The 12,356-nt window shown below is 39.1% G+C and overlaps 1 protein-coding gene across 5 annotated transcripts in view; it reads right to left on the bottom strand.

Annotated features, from left to right (window-relative positions):
- INPP4A (inositol polyphosphate-4-phosphatase type I A) overlaps positions 1-10,831 on the bottom strand; it is a 104,027-nt gene extending 93,196 nt beyond the window's left edge. For all 5 annotated transcript variants that reach the window (XM_081948196.1, XM_081948199.1, XM_081948197.1 and 2 more), the window contains exon 1: positions 10,630-10,831. The gene's annotated coding sequence lies outside the window, so the exon portion shown is untranslated. The remainder of the gene's footprint in view (positions 1-10,629) is intronic.
- Positions 10,832-12,356: the final 1,525 nt, after the last annotated feature.

The following is a 12,356-nucleotide window of genomic DNA, read 5'->3' as shown; positions in this document are numbered from 1 at the left end:
ACAATTCATTTTAAAACATAGAAGAAATATCTGTGTTTATTAAAAGGAAGTCACAAAATTCATATATTCCATGCATGTCAGAAACAATGAATTTATGACTTCCGGTTCCGGCGGCTGATCGCGACGGGCAAGCCTTGCTCGCCCCGCGCTCTCCTGGTGGGCCCCTCACTCCTTGGGGGGCACAGGATGCCCCGTAGAGGCTCCTGCTGAGGGGGCGGCACCGCAGGGGATCCCCTGAGTCGGCGGCGGCCAGGTGCCCCCCCGCATCGCCCTAGGCACCAGGAAGCATGATGGGGAGGCGCTCCGGCGCCTTCGTGAGGAGGCTGCTGGAAGAATGAGCAATCTGAAGGACGCGGTTGCTGTGCGGTGAGGTGGAAACTTCTTCCCATTCCTTTATTTGCTTTTAAAGAAACTGCCAGCTATATCTAAAACTGTTTTCAACTTGATTTGGAGAAGCGCGGCTGGAGGGAGGGGGATTTCCCCCCCCTCGGACAGGCGGCTGTAAACTGTTTCTGCTCTCAGCCCTGGTGGAGGAGGAGGGAGAGAGCCAACCAATGATTCCACGCTCGTAGCAAGGGCTAATTTTGGATCATAACCCTGCAAATGAAATGATGATCTGAAAACTTTTGGAACTTTGAAAACTTTCTGTTATGCCTCTTAACCCCGAAACTGGCAGGGCAAGATGGCACACTTCCGTTGTCTTTATAAACAGTGAAAATTGACTCCACCTACAGAACTTCAGGCTTCCTGTCTTTGTCTCCGTGCGACTCAGACAAATCTCTTGTTGCTTTGAACTCCCTGGATTAAGGACTTATTTCTCTAACGCCAGAAATTGTGATTAGAAAAATCTCCTCCTGCCTGGACCTTTTGTCTCTCGAACTCTCTTGGCGGTTTCCCCACCCTGATTGATCTCTCTCTGTATTGACTTTGAACTCTTTATTGCTCATACAATGCCACCTAAAAAACCACCCCCGGGGAAGCCGGGCTTTGCTTCCTCTGCCCCGACATCTGCAACATCCAGTCCCAGTACACAATCAACGATAACATCTCTGACGCAGCCTAAAACTACTGAGACGGACTTTCAACAAATGTTTCAACAAATTTTAAAGGGACAAGAGGAGATAAAAAGTCCACTGAAGCAGATGAAAGAAGAGCTTAAAGAGAACCAGAACCAGACCAGTAAAAATTCACAGAGACTGGATCTTTTGGAGGGGGGGACGGCTGAGATGAGGGGAGAGATGGAAGGGGTGCAGAGGGGGAACAAAGAACTTGAGACCCACCAGATGAAAACAGAATTTGAAAGAATGTCTTTTTTTCTTAGATTTCAAAATGTGGTTGAGACAGATGATGAAGATTTAAGGGACATTATGACAAACATCTTGGCTGAATACATTCAGAAAGAGAAGCAACAGATGGGGTGGGAATTCGACCTGGTTTATAGAGTAAATTCAGCATATGCTAGAACGCACAATGTACCCAGGGAAGTAAACATTAAGTTTCTTAGAAAGACTACAAGAGATGAAATTCTGAGTGCACAAAGGGGGCAAGTTTTGAAATACCAAGATAGAGAGATAACCATTCTGAAGCAGATCCCCAAGAATGTGAGGGAGAAAAGAAAAAATTATTCGCAGTTAGCGAAGAAACTTTACCAGAAGGGGGTGTGGTTCAGATGGCTGATGCCTGAAGGTATGCTAATATTCTGGGAGGATACAAGAGTTAGAATTAACACAACCATAGAGACTCAGGCCTTTATGGAAAAAAACAAAGTACTCCTAGATAAACCAGATGATCTCACAACAGACATACAGGACACGGGAGGGGCCGGAGCTCTGCTGGCGGGGGGAGAAGGGGCAACACCAAGGAAACTCAGATCACAAAAATGAACAAAAAAATTTGCTTGACATAAATTGATTGAAACTACTATATGAATTTATATGCTGACTAAATATTGTTATTTTGTACTGAATTTTGTTTAAATGTATACCATGAGTATGGGGGGAGGGGACACCTGCCGTATATTGCAACTGCCAAAATTTGTAACCTTTCCCAGCACCTTTTTCCTTTTTATTTCTTAAAAACCAATAAAACTTTGTTTAAAAAAAAAGAAACAATGAATTTATAACACCTATTAGCAGAGCAGGTGTATGTTTTCCACGCAAGAAAGTCTGAGATTCAAGTCCATGAATCTCCAAAAAGAAGTACTGTAGATAACTTTTGCATGAAATATCTGCTTATCACGGTTGACAATACAGGCTTTGATGAACTAAGAGAAAGAAGTTAGCAAATGCCCTAAGCATATATTTCACCTCCTACTCAACTCCCATAAACATAGACATATGAAAATATGGGTAACTTGTAACTGAGTGTCCGCACCCTCTTATGCAAATATTCAGCACTAGAGGAAGGTGGAGGCCTCCTAAATGATTTGGCTTATTTACTTCCAGTGACATCATCAACATTCTTATAAATATCCTTTGACATGTTGATCATTTCTGGGTTGAGAACAAAATTGATAGGAATGATATTATTCTCTGAAGTATCTTTCTTCCCCTTCTATTTGAAACCACATTCTAATTAGGGGAAAGTCAAAGGGGCATGTGCATACTTAATAGAGCTTGACTTGTTATTTTTTCCAAATGACTCACATTTTCAAAGAATAATATACCGTATATGGTTTATCATCTCACAAGTGAGTACATTAAATCTGGGGCCTAAATTCATCTGACTATATTACTGCTTATTCTGCTAAAATTGGAAATATGGTTTGAAGGTGGGCTGTTATACAATATGAACATGCCCACCTGATTATTTTAAGATATTTAACAGAGCTTTGGGCAAATATGAAATACCCAGGGTATTACAGCAACATCCAAGCTAGGAAAGCTCCCACTGTTCTTTTCCACTGGAAATGGAAGGAAGGAAGGAAGGAAATAAATTAATTACTATTTTTGCCTTAGCTAAGAGCATTCTAGAAACTATAGAGTCAAATTTATAGCTATAATTTCTTGCAAAACAGCAAATATAATTGCAATAGCAATTTAGCCACAATAACAGGCATGGTTATGAAAAATGAAAGAAGCTATCTATATACTATTACAATTATTGTGTCTGTAACCTTTAACTGAGTGAAATGGTATATCATAAGCCAAAACTTTGTAAACAAAGGTATCTCAAAAAGGCTAACTTACAGAATGAATCCCAAGTCAGATCCATGACTCTCCTGGAATTGAAATTTGGCAAATTTTATAAAATATTTTATGACATAAAATTATTACAAAGCATGTTGTGACATAAATCAAAATTTCATAAAATATTTCTTCAATCAGCTCTGATATTTGACTGTGCTATACAGTTCAACAGGGACTACTTTCAAGACAGGTACATCTCTGAATATCTCTCTTGAATTCTTAAGAACTTTAAACTTTTAAGTGCATTAGAAGTTCTGCCACTATTGAGGGATCTGGTAAGGAAGCATCTCTGAAACAATGATCAAAAAGTCACAAGTTGTCTCACTTGAACTAAAACTGCACAAAAATAAGACAATAATCGTAACTTGTTACAGAATTGCACAATCTTGTTTTCTACTAATCTACCCAGAGAGATCGTGATTAAAGTACCGTAATACAAATTTAATGTCTCATAGTTAGACATTTACTAAACACATCAGTCTGATTTCCCAACCAGAAAACAATCTTTCAAAATAATTAGGAAATCACAGAACAGACACCTCATACTTCTGCTGAGGTTCTAATAATCTTCTTTGCCGTTCTGTTTTGTGAACTGTTCCTGGCCATCAAAATTAACAATTAATTGAAAGTTCATTGTTTAAAACTGGAATAATGTCTTCACTCTATAGTTAACACTGATTAAACAGATAAGCAGCATTGCAAACAAAAGTCAGTACGGTATCTCTGGAACTATTCAGGGCAATGTGATTTTGCCAATTCACACGCACTGTGTTCAAACAAACTTCCTTGAAATAAAAATTGTTAATCACTATAAATCTTGTACAAGAATACTAAATTGGGGGGTGGGGGATTTTCTATGCTCCAGTACTTGCTCATTTGAAAAAAAGGAGTTACCAGTAGTCCTTGATTTACAACCATTTGTTTAATGACCAGTGAAGTTTCAACAGTACTGAAAAAGGATGACTTAGAACCAGTCTTCACACTTAATGACTTTTGCAGCATTTCCATGGTTATGTGATCAAAATTCAGGTGCTTGGAAACCCACATGTATTTACAATGATTGATATGTCCTCGGGTCACACAACCATCATTTGTGACCTTCCCAGCCAGCTTCCCAGAAGCAAAGTTAATGGGGGAAGTTGGAATTGCTTAATGATTGTGTGATTCATTTAACTGCATTGATTCATTTAAACCACCATGACAAAAACGTTGTAAAATCCACTTTGACAACCACCTTGCTTAGCAATGGAAATTCTAGTGCCAGTTTTGGTCATAAGTCAAGGACTACTTGTAAAGAGGTCTAGAGTCCTGATCAGAGCATGGATGTGAACTGAATACCACCATAAGTATTCCCACAAATTCTGCAACATGTGTTTCACTGCATAGTATAGCCCAGGGGTGTCCAAACTTGGGAACTTTAAGACTTGTGGACTTCAACTCCCAGAATTCCCCAGCCAGCTGGCTGGGGAATTCTGGGAGTTGAAGTCCACAAGTCTTAAAATTCCCAAGTTTGGACACCCCTGGTATAGCCATTATTGTCATTGTACAAAATAAATGCAATGAAATTGGTTGCATTTCAGTTAAGAATGGTGAAACTCAAATAAAATACAATTGAATGGGAAATCATATAAGGTGAATGCTATCGATTGATAATTGCTACTAGAAAGAACAGGAAGCTCCTGTTTGTATTGTACTGTGTAAATGTGTTCTACGTCTAAGTTTTGTGTGCGTGTGTATTTTATATGTTTGTTAACAAAATATTTTTTTAAAAAAAAATTGGTTGAATTTCAGAATTCAGTTTCAGAAGCAGAAGTGCAAAGTAGAAATACTACTTTAAGAAATATATTTTATTACTCGATTTTCATTTGTCATCATTAAATACAATTAATTCTCAATTTAAAATATCATACTTTCCTTATTTTTAAGCCTTTGCTCACAAGAGTGGAAGGAAAGGGAAAATAATAGCACTTTGTTATTACAGAGCTACAATATTAGGCAAAAGCAGAGCCAAATTCTTAAACTTAGCTGGTTAGAAGCTTTTATGCCAAATGTTTTTATCTCACTTCACAACAACTAAACCAAATTATACACATTTCTTCAGACTCGACAGATACAACACAACAGACACACAGTCTGGTTTAATTCAAACAATGGAAAACATCTTTCTGTGTAGAGAAGCAAATATTCCCTCATTGGATTCCCTCCAATCCCTTGTTCAACTAGTGACGCAGTACTAGTTTTCCACATGAATGGATATGTTTGCTTCTCCTCAACTAATGGCAGTTACCTAAATAGGCAAATAGCAGAGCAAGTATATAATGTTCTCTCCTAGGAAGCAATCATACAAATTCATTTACAGAATATATTCTCTGGAAGAGATATTTGCAAGAGTCTGGAGCAGCAGGTGACATGGCAATCTTCCTCAGTTACCCAATTATGATAATTGCGACTTCCTTTGTGCATCATAGGCCTGTCCAACATAGGCAACTAGAATGCATGACTTGCTGAGGGGGGCTGAGACTGCCTATAAAAAACATAGTTGCCTTTTACCTATAGTTCTGACAAGCAACCAAAGCACATATATACTATGCCTTTTGAGTTATAGGAGTACATTACTGCTAATTCTACTCAGACCTTACAAAAACACACATAAAGAAGATATTAAATAAATGTTTACTTTATTCTGAATGTATATTTGTAATAAGATGCTATTCATTTTTCCTGATGTATTTCTTTCAGGACCTTCTTCTTCTTCACTTCCTCTTTTACCACTTTGGGTGTCAAGGGATCTTTCAGGACGACTATATAATTATTACATAATCCATAAAAAATATAGACCTAATTCCATTTCAAGGAAAGCACGGATTACTGAATATATTCCAGTGCTGTTAGTAGTAAAAAAAAAAAAGTTAAATTTCTCATCTGTTTAAGGTATGGTAGTTCTAAATTAATTCAAAACTTTTTTTTAGAAATGTTATCTTAATGTTTTTTAACAGATGAGTAAAGAGAAAAAAACAATGGCAGAGAATTTAGCACTTAAGGTAAGAGCAGCAGGCAGGAATAGCTTTATTTGGTATTTCACAGATTAGTATTTCTACGAGAGGTGATATTCAGCAGGTTCTGACCAGTTCTGGAGAACCAGTAGTGGAAATTTTGAGTAGTTCGGAGAACCGGTAAATACCACCTCTGACTGGCCCCACCCCTATCTATTCTCTGCCTCCCGAGTCCCAGTTGATCGGGAGGGAATAGGGATTTTGCAGTAACCTTCCCCTGGAGTGGGGAGGGAATGGAGATTTTACAGTATCCTTCCCCTGCCATGCACACCAAGTCATGCCCACCAAGCCACACCACACCCACCAAGCCACGCCCTCAGAACCAGCAGTGAAAAAATTTGAATCCCACCACTGATTTCTAATGTATGAAACATCTCCTCCTGAAGCTGTTATCAGCTACCAGGAAATATAAGATTAACATTTTTACAAGCAAACATGTACTGCCATGTTTGCATTATGCAAAGAATCCAACTATATAAAGTTCAACATAAATAGGAGGAAACACATGATGCACAAATAAACCCTTTAGCAAACCAGGATTAAAGAAGGTGGGTGGCAGTCTTGCAGCTGGGGAAAAAAAGGTTTCTAGGATAAACACAGCTAATTTCATCAAGATTTATTTCTATCAGGATGAGAGATAAGTAATCTAGATTACAATACTTCTGGTTGGGAAAGATCTGCAATTAAAAGAATTTCCTCCTTAGATAGAGATAACAATTCCAGGAGTTATCAAATGACATCCAGGAAAATTATAACATACAGTGAAAAAAATCATATATATGGAAGCAAAAAATACAGCACAGAAGTCTGCAATCTATAAACATAAGGAGGCTATATGTGCCTAATTTAAAATGGCCTTTTAAAATGGTAGACAAACAATTAGCATAATTATGACAAGAAATGTGATACAGAACTTGTAAAAGTACTATCACTATTAAATTTAAAGCTAAACTAGGCAAAGAATAAAATAGTGAATCTATTTTATCAGACAATCTTTGATCCTAAACAATGTAATTCAGCAGGTGTCTACTGATTAAAGAGTCTGTATAGTAAAGGACAATCCCAAAGATCTAAAATAAGCTAATTTTAATGGCTTTACATAATAACATAACATGAGTATATTTTATTTCTAACTCCAAGGTTAAATCAGATGTAAGAAAGACAATGATTACACAGAAATTAATTTTACAATATGATAAAAATGCAAAAGTTTTGGTCTCAAAGATCGATAAGTATATAAATTCCTAGCATTAAAAATATTTGGAGAATAATATTGGAACCTATTGATGAAACTATTTGGAAGAGTTGACTGTATATTTCATCAAAAAAAAAAACAAACCCAAACTGTATCTGCCAAAAACAGAATATATCTCAAAATCATTCATAGTTAGTGTTCCCCCTGCCCTTCCTCTCAGTGAGATTGTAATTTAAAAAGTATAATTTATGTCATAGGAGAACTGATAGATTGGTGCTTACTTTCATATAAGGTGGCAAAGCTTATTCATTTAAAAAGATCTATATAACTATATCTATATATCTATATCTATATCATCTATCTCTATCTCTATCTCTATCTCTATCTCTATCTATCTATCTATCTATCTATCTATCTATCTATCTATATATATATATATATATATATATGCTGGTTTTGTTGTATTCGGGTCTTTTCCCGTGTAAGGTTGAGATTGTTTTAAGCCCACAGCTTGAAGATGGCAGGTGAGATCCTGCCGAAACGTTGCAAAGACAATCTCAACCTTACACGGGAAAAGACCCGAATACAACAAAACCAGCATACCTACACCCGTGAAAATCTACGAAAACAAATATCTATATCTATCTATATCTATATCTATATCTATATCTATCTATCATCTATCTATCATCTATCTATCTATCTATCTATCTATCTATCTATCTATCTATCTATCTATCTATCTATCTCCAGCTATCTCTCTATTTATCTATCTATTTTGCAGGATTATTCAGAAAGAGATAGCCCCTTCCCTAATACTGACTTTATTATCACCATATAATGCCTTGTATATAGAAGCATCAAATAAAGAGCTATTGTCTCCTGCCAAGCTATATTGTAACTTAATTATGAAGAATGAAGCAGGATATTTAAACAGCCAGAGACTATGGAATATAGCCTTAGCTGAAAATGTAATTAAGCAGGAGAAGCTAAGCAGGAATATTAATTACAGAAATAATTTTTCTTCAATACAATCTAGTTTTATGGTATATATTAAGAGAATATCCAACCCTCAGTTTTTTGCATAATCATGAGCATGTTGTAGCAGAGAGTAACTTCTTGTACAGTTACATATCAATAGTTGTGTTATTTTACACAGTTACTGTTTGTTTGTGTGTATTTGTATAGCTGTGTCTTTAACAAAATAAAATGTAAAAAGATAAATTGCAAACACCTCAGTTATTCTATTCAAAACTATTGCAGGATGGTTTCATTAAAAGTTTGGCTAACATTATTTTTAAAGCTCAGTTGTTTCAGGAAGCATCAATAGCATTTGTATTCTATTTTCCAGCAAAAATATGTATTCTTTTTAATGATCCTGGGTTGAAGCCCACGCAAGGCATACTCAGACCTACCAAATCAACTGAAATTGAGCTGTTTATCCCCCCCACATTGATCTCTATAGATCTTCTCCATGTATGACAAAAGTTCAGCTGCCTGTTCTGTTTGTTGAACTATGATCCTGCCCACACTACTATAACCTCCATCTTGTGGCCAACCTATTGCTAAGGCAAGATGAAGCTGATTCAAGGTGCTTTTGAAGAATGGAAGCATCTTCCTAACAACTGAAAAGACTTTTCACATGGACAATGGCAATTGGAGGATGGCCCTCCAGAGGTCAGTGAACTGCTGGGTTCCAGATGGACCAGCCTCTCCCATCAAACTACTGGGCTCTGTGCCTGCATGTCCATTTATATTTGGCTGCCAAAGAGACTAGACAATTCCCTTGCAGCTTTCTTCCCCCCCCCCCCCTTAAGTTCAAACACAGCAATATCAATATAATGTAAAATCAAATGCAGTTCTACTGGGAGATTGATATTCCCACTGACAAATAGAAATACTGTAATCCTAAAAATCCTACTGTAATGCTAAAAAGCAGAAACATCTGAAACTGACAAATGAAATTAACTTAACATCAAGCACCAGGGCAAGGCAAGATAGGGTGAGATATTACAAGTCATCCGGAGCTTTGGTGTCACTTAAAAAGGGTCAGATCAAGGTTCAAAAATAAACCAACAATTCAAGAAAGATTTTAGATAAACCCCAACCCCCAGTAGACCCCAGGAAAAGAGAAGGAACTGTTTCTAGCAACAGCACCTTCTCATTTGAGATTGGCCAGAGATGAGCAATACTATGGGTCTTTTTGCTGAGGCACGGTAAAAAGTAGACCGTGTGGGCAATCGTTTAAAATTAGTAACCCAAGCCTAAAATTAAGCTAGTCTTTATAACAGCTCCTGGGTGACTAGCACTCTACAAGAAAGGCGTGAACTGTGTGAAATAGTTTTAACAAATCTCTTTTGTGGTAAGATTTAGGGCTATCTTGGGAAGATATCAAGTCGATCCTTTTAAAGGTCTCAATTCACAGATGAATCAGGAACGTATCATGTAATCGCGTTCCATGCCAAGAAACCAGATTAATGAAGGAAAAGCCTGGCTCCGGGGCAAGAACTCCCGGTAGCTCATTCTGCAAAACAGAACCCTGGAGGCCCTAGGAAAAAAGAAAAGAAAAGCCCCGAACCTGCCAATATACAACCATCTTCTCTTCCTCCTCTTTTATTTTTTTTATTTGTATTAAATCCTGTCCGGCGCACGCCCTCCAGTTTGCATCAGGCAAAATGCAGCTATCGGATCACACACCAAACGCCAGAGAAAGACATCAGCATCCCTCCTACTAGGAGACGTGAACATCCGTGGTGGTTAAACATGTCCTTCCCCCCCCCGCCCCCACGGCATCGGCGGGCCGAGGCAAAGCAAGAACCCGTCACGCGCCGGTCTCCTCCACCCACCCACCCACCCCAAGTTGCCCAAACAAAACCGAACAATGGGGGGGGGGGGCAGCCCCTTCTGAGCAGAAGCGGGGCAGCGCGGAATCCCACCGCCCTCCTTCGTGTTTATCTGACAGCTCCTCGCAAAGCAAGGCGAGGGAGAGGACGCGGCGTTGAAGCCGCCGCCGCCGCCGCCGTTACCCCTCCCTGCCGCCCCTCACCCTCTTTGGCTGGGACTCTTGCTGCAGAGCTCCCACCCTTCCCCTCTTCTCCTCGGGGAAGCGGCGTTTGCAACCGAGAGCGCGGGAGGCGATCAGCAGCAGCGGAAGAAGGGAAGGATCCCGTTTTTGCAAGGGCGCCCGCCTTACCTCGCGCCCGCTCGGACTAGAGGAGCCGCAGCTTCCTCAGCAAGCCTTGCGCGACATGCTGGAGTGGCTCGTGGCCCTTTTGAGGTCCGAGGAGCTGCGGCTGCAACCTCACCTTCCCGTCGGATGTGGCTCTTCTTCGCACCCGACAGCAGCTTCTTCTGCTACTGCAGCAACCCGGGCTGCCCAACGCGCATACACCCAAGGCAGCTATGACGCCATAATCCACCCAGGCTCCTCCTCCGCCTCCCGTTCTTCTCCGGCGCTTGCGCCGCCCACCGCTTCTCTGCCCTCTTGGGCCGCGCTTCGGGCCCGCCCGATCGCTCTCCCTGTAATTTCGGGGTCTGGGCTGGCGCGCCTCAGCTGCGGGGATCCGGATGAACGCGAGGCGGCAGCCGAGGGAGCAAGAGACCGAGAGTGCGATTTCGTAACTTCTGGTGAGCGCCATCTAGTGGTGGCCTGATCTTTTACGGCATCTCTCAGCATGTAACATTAAGACCTTGAGGCACATTCTGAATGAATAGGGCTTAAGCACAGGAAATGCCTGCTCGTATGAATCTGAGCATCATTATCAAGGTCTCGTTTTAGTTGTATATATTGTATTCTTAAAATCAAACCGTCCTGGTTTGATCATGCCAGACAAATCTTATCACATTCTTTGATAAAGTGACACAATTACAGCACCAGAGAAATGCTGTGGATATATTTTAATTGGACTTCAGTAAGGCACTTGATAGACAACAACCTACTACTTGATAAAATAGAAAAATGTTGATTAGACGGCATCACCACCAGATTAATGCTCCAACAGTGGAAGTTTTTAAGAAGAGATTGAATAAGCATTTGTTTGAAATGCTGTACTTTTACTTTACTTTACTTTATTTCATATTTCTAGACCGCCCCCTCTCCCAAAAGGGACTCGGGGCGGTGTACAGTCAATGGAATACATAAAAAAGAATACATAAATACATAAATACACAAATACTTAAATATTTAAATATTTAAATAATTAAATGCTTAAATGCTTAAATGGAGTAGGTTTCCTGCCTGAGCAGAGGGTTGGTCCAGGACACCTCTAAGATCCTTTCCAACTCTGTCATTCTATTCTATTCTATTCTATTCTATTCTATTCTGAATGGGCTAAAGCAGTATTTCTCGAACTTGGAAAATTTAAGACATTTATTCAATTCCCAGAATTCCCCAGCTAGTAGGCACACTGACCCAACAGAATATTTTGATTTTGCAATTCATTAGTTTCATTGCTAATCTCCATGGTTCTCTTCATGCTCCTTTGCAGTCAGCAAATAGTTTTTACTAATCAATTTTCAAAAAACATAAAACAAAAATAAACTCATCCTTTCCAAAACAAAGGGGAAATGTACCTTAAAAGTTTCTCTCTTAACATGCCTAACAATAGGCAATAATTATAGCTCTGCTGTGATGAATTTAGGCTCCTTTCACTGAAAAGCTTCAACATGGCTTTATAAATAAACAAACTTCATTTCAAATTTTGTGAGTCATTCAGGTGTTTCCTGTTTCCTTAGAAGACTAAAAATTAGTATACAATGAAAATAAACATGAAAGGAAAAAAAATAAAGTTAAAAGACATGTGTTGCTACTTTTGTACAATTTGTTTTGGAAGTAGCTAAATCCAGTCTAACAAACAGGATGGTTCATAATCATCATCAAATGTCACCCAAACACATACACATATAGAGTACACAGTGCTT

This window comes from Natrix helvetica (assembly GCF_964273705.1).
Source record: "Natrix helvetica genome assembly, chromosome: 3".
NCBI lineage: Eukaryota > Metazoa > Chordata > Lepidosauria > Squamata > Natricidae > Natrix > Natrix helvetica.
This window is presented reverse-complemented; position numbering and strand designations above follow the sequence as displayed.